The sequence below is a fragment of the Myodes glareolus genome, chromosome X, assembly GCF_982192425.1.
Source record: "Myodes glareolus chromosome X, mMyoGla1.1, whole genome shotgun sequence".
NCBI lineage: Eukaryota > Metazoa > Chordata > Mammalia > Rodentia > Cricetidae > Myodes > Myodes glareolus.
The window spans coordinates 57,851,573-57,856,773 of NC_142053.1; positions in this window are offsets into that span (position 1 = coordinate 57,851,573).

Sequence of the window (5,201 nt, forward strand, 5' to 3'; positions counted from 1 at the left end):
CAAGAGCTACTACTTTGAAAGGACAAAAGGACACGATTTGAGTATGATATAAAATTATTGTATATTTTGATAATGACTTCTAAGTGCAAAATTATAGTTGGTATGTGAGTGGTAGGTACACATGCATAAAGGATAAGAATAATATTTTACTGGCTTGGTATTATGTTTCTGATATTAAAATACCTAACCAACAGCAACTTAGAGATAAAGGAGTATATTTAATCTTACATGTTATTGAAGGGACCCATGTATTGTTGGCTGTTCCTCTCTGGATCCTGAATTAGGCACAGACTACATCAAAACACAAATTCCCAAACATGAAGTGATCCTTTAATAAGCAAGGCTAAAGGACAAGATTGCTGAATCTGAAACAGGCAGAAACAGCAGCAAATAGTTTTACAAGTGTTACTTTCAAGAGGAAAAAGGAGGAGGTCTGTGTTAGAATGAGCAAGGATGGGTGGGTAAGTTCTGATTGGGTATGTAAACTAGGGTAGTAAAATTGGATTTGGAATGCTGAACTTTGATGTTTTGATATTTGGACTTTGGTGATAGGCCTCATGAATGAACAAGGCATAAAAAAGTAGACAAATAAGGGAATACATGGCTTGGTGGGTAGCTTTAGGAACTGTGGAAGGCTATTTACTCTTTTTCTCTCTCCTGCTCAGCTAGCATTCTCATGTAGTTCAGATCCACTTGCCTAGAGGTATATTGTTCATGGTGGGCTGAGTCCTCCTACACCGATTACCAAATAAGAAAATGTCCACAAACAATTAACAACTTCTATATTAGGATTTCTATTGATATGAAAAGATACTATGACCACGGCAATTCATATAAAGAAAATCTTCAATTGAAGCAGTGGTTTCCAATTTCAGGGGTTTATTCCATTATCATCATGACAGGACATAATTCAGGCAGGCAGACATGGTGCAGGGAGAGGTAGCTTAGAATTATATATATATTGAAGGCAACAGGAAGTGGTCTATGACACTGGGTGTAGCTTGAGTATAAGAGACCTCAAAACCCACCTCCACAGTGACACACTTTCTCCAACAATGCAATACCCACTACAAAAATGTTGCACCTCCTAATAGTGCCAATGCCTTTGGGGACCATTTTTCTTCAAACCACCACACAAAACCACAAACTATCTGATTATATTAATTCTTCAATTGAAGTTCCTTCATTTTAGGTGACTCTAGTTGTTGTCAAGTTGATAATAAAATGCAACCAGTATAATCAATTGCTTGTCAATCAGATTGACACATAAACACGGCACTGTTAAGGTCCTTTTCCTTTTTAGTATGTCTCTAAGACCACTTGTTAATAATATAAAGTACAGTAGAATTTTAAAAGTCCCACAGTCTTTGAAAATTTTTATAATTTTAAAAGTCCAGTTCTTTACTGTAAACACACACACACACACACACACACACACACACACACACACAAAACAGGTTCTGCATGTTCTTATTTCAAGAAAGTAGAACCAGGGCATAGTTACAGTCTTATCAAAGTGAATCCCAAAACCCAACAATTTGAAAAGCTTAGTGTCCAGCCTATAGAACCCTCTCATGATCTGTGCTCCAAAAGGCTTGGACAGTCCTACTTCTCTGGTGCTGCCACCCACAGCATGTTCAACTTGCCTGTAGTCTCAGGTTGGCACCATTCAACACCCATGTCTGTCCTCGGTAGATATCCTGTAGTCCTGGCATCTGCAATATCCTTGGTTCTCCACTACAGTTAAGGCTGTACCTTCACCAATGGTCTATCCTGGCCTATCTTCAACAACTCTGGCTCTGACATGTGGTGCAAAACCTCAGTTTCTCTCCATGAAAATTTCAACCCTAAAGTCTTCACTGCAATTGATCCTGCACCTTCACCAATGGTTTTTCAAGGCTGTGATATAAGGACTTTCACCCTGTAACATGATACCGGGACTTAGGTAGTCTCCATAACCCCTTCAATCTTGCATCCCCTTTGCCTTCAAAGCCAGAACCACATGAGAGACTCTTACACATTTTCAAGTTAAATTGACAGCTTAAAATGCAGCCTTGCTTATCCTGAATCACAACTACTGTGTGCTGGCTATGAGGAAATATTTCCCATAAGATTTCACATCAGTTACACTTAATAATCACTGCTTATTTTTCAGCCTTAGTTAATCAGCATCCATTGTCCCAGTAAATCAAAGGTTTAGTATCCACAATGTCTCAAACCAAAATGTCAAACACATACACACACGAGAGAAAGAGAGAGAGAGAGAGAGAGAGAGAGAGAGAGAGAGAGAGAGAGAGAGAGAGAAAACCCTGTTATATCTTTACTTCCTTCAAAAATGCCAAAAGCCATTCCTCCATTGCCTGAATTTCGTTCAGCTTTCTTATCTTATCTTCCAAGGTCCCATAGAACATACAATTAAACCCTGACGACTCAACAGTTTTTCCAATTCAAAACTCCCAAATCTTTCCATGATCTTCCCAATAAACATGGTCAGGTTCATCACATCCACATTGACAACCTCACTCTTCTGTTACCAATTTCTGTTCTAGTTTGTTTTTCTGTTACTGTGATAAACATCATGACCAAAAGCAACTTGTAGGGAGAAATGGTTTATTTACTTCAGCTTGCAGGTCACTGCCCTTTCTCCAGAGAAGCTAAGGCAGGAACCCAGAACAGAAGCCATAGAGGAAGGGTACTTAGTGGATTGTTTTCTCTCTCTTGTTCAGCTAACTTCCCTTCTTTGTTTCTTAACTGACTTTCTAAATGATTAAATAAATGAATAGATAATAAAGAAATAAATAAGCCCCACTGTGCAGCCCTGGCTCTCCTAGGATTTGTTATGTAAACCAGGCTCAGCCAGCATTCTTATCTACCAATCCACATGCCTAGGGATTTAACACCTACAATAGACTAAGACCTCCAACATCAATTATAAAAATTTAAAAATTATCCCAAAGATATGCACACAGCATAATGCAATTAAGGTATTTCTTCAATTGGAGCTCTTTATCCCAGTTACTCTAGTTTGTATCATGTTGATGACAAAAAAAAATTCAAGATTTCACAGCCAGATGACTAAAGAAACATGATTTGTCACAGGAAAAGCAGCAGATATTTGGGTATACAAGTTCATTTTTGTGTTTATGTCATTCCAGTAAGTAAGCAAGTTGCAAATAGAAAGCTACTAAGTACCACAGTCAGCATAGGTTAAATTGTACTGCACTAACAACTACAAAATCTTGCTTGCAGAAAATCAACCTTCGTCTCAAACTGAAACATACTTTTTTCAAAAATCTCATGACAGGCAATACTGCTACATTAACTTTAATTTGTTTTTATTTATAAAAGTCACAAAAATGGATTTTTCAGGTAGACAAAAGTTTTATTAAAGGTGAAATATAGCAAGTTGTCATGTTACACTTAAAGAGAAAGAACCAAGGGATCTTATCAGGTGATATACTCATATACTCAGAAAATTGACACCATATGCACAAATTAGCTGGATGTTTCAATGACACATTATCTTGTTTCTCACGTGTCCTGAAACTGATAGGTAAAATATAAAAGACATTCTTGAACTTAACAAAACTTTTTCAAATATGCCACCCTGTCATTAGTACAGAAAGCGAAATGTCCACTAGAGCTTTCCTCTTTGACTGCGCAAGGATTCATTTCTAAACTCAAATAATGAATGTATTTCTTCACACTAGGCAAAAATCAAAGAGACCAAAGCAATTCTATATTTTAAAACTGCAATTTCACATATGTATAGCAAAGGATAGCTGTTTTCTGACAGTTGGAGAAGTTTTGAAATTATTATGAAACAAAGCTTTAAGAAAAGAGAAAATGTTTTCACTTTTAGTCTTTTGTTTCTGTATTTGCTGTTATTATACAAATCACTGCAGTAACTGAGAACAACAGTTAACAAGGTCACTAGCAAGCTCAAATACACACTTTGGGAATACCAAGTAACTTCTCTCCTCTGCAGAAAGTAGGAAGTGAAGGTTAAGAGGGGTGCAAAGGAGAGCAGCTGTTAAAATTAGACTCCCCACTTATATTACAATTGTTAATTTTACCACAACACAATTTCCTGACTATCGAAAGATTAATTGACTTTCTTTGAACAAGATTGCTTAAATTATGTATACATCTACTAAAAGTAGTAATAATGCTTCCATATATTTGGGAAATTATCATCTAACATGAATACATTTGATAAGATGTTTAATGGCTATAAAGATGTCAGTGCGTATTGAACCATCAGATAGGGAGAGCTAAATGGTATTCTTGCTTTCTTAAATCCTTTAAATCATTAAAGTAAAGCTTTTTAATCATGTTTTTCAACAGACAGACTTTAATAAACACAGCTGATAGTAGGTACTAACACGTTTTAAATGTTTTGGGCATTGCATGTACTTTATCGCAAAGGAATTTTTTCAAATTAATAATACAAAGCTTTCAACTTCATTTAATTTGGAATGTAGACAGAAATCCTGAGGGATAACATAGACACTAGAGCACTACACAGTCCTTTCTCCACCCTTCCAGCCAGGCAAACTTGCAAACTGTTTTGTGGCTCTTAGAGTTAATTGCTAAGCAGCATAGATGCCACTTAATTAGAGAAAACTAGGGGGAAGTAGTAATCTAGAAACCACAATTTGATTGGAGGGGAGAGCATCATTAATGGCCACAGTTCCATTTCTGCACATTATTAAGGCATGAGCATAGGAGTGGAAATGCTTCCAAAAGTCACCTTTGTGAACCCCATGAGAAAGGAAGCCCTTTCGATGTGATTTTTGTGAAGTTTAGCAGCATTTTAATCGCGTCCATCTTAAATAGTGTGTTAGTTGCAGAACCATGATTTTTCCTTTGGCTTTCTTTTATGTTGCATATGAGGATGTCTCCTGTGTATCCTCACTGTCTGTTTTCCAGCGTTTTCTTTCAAAATGTTGTTCAGTGGTAAAGAGCAAGCAATTTTCTTTGCCTGAAGGACTGCCTTTCTAGCCTGTATCAGTGCTAGTCTTCTGTTTTCCCATGCTGTACCACCCCATAATGTACTTGAAAGAAAGCGTCAAAATGCCCTTGCTGCCAGATTGCCTGTCTTGTCTAGCCAGAGGTAAGTTCTTTCCTCAAGATAAACTACAAAATAATAGTATGGTCACATTTAAATCTCAAGTTGTAGGGTGCAGGCATAAAAGCAT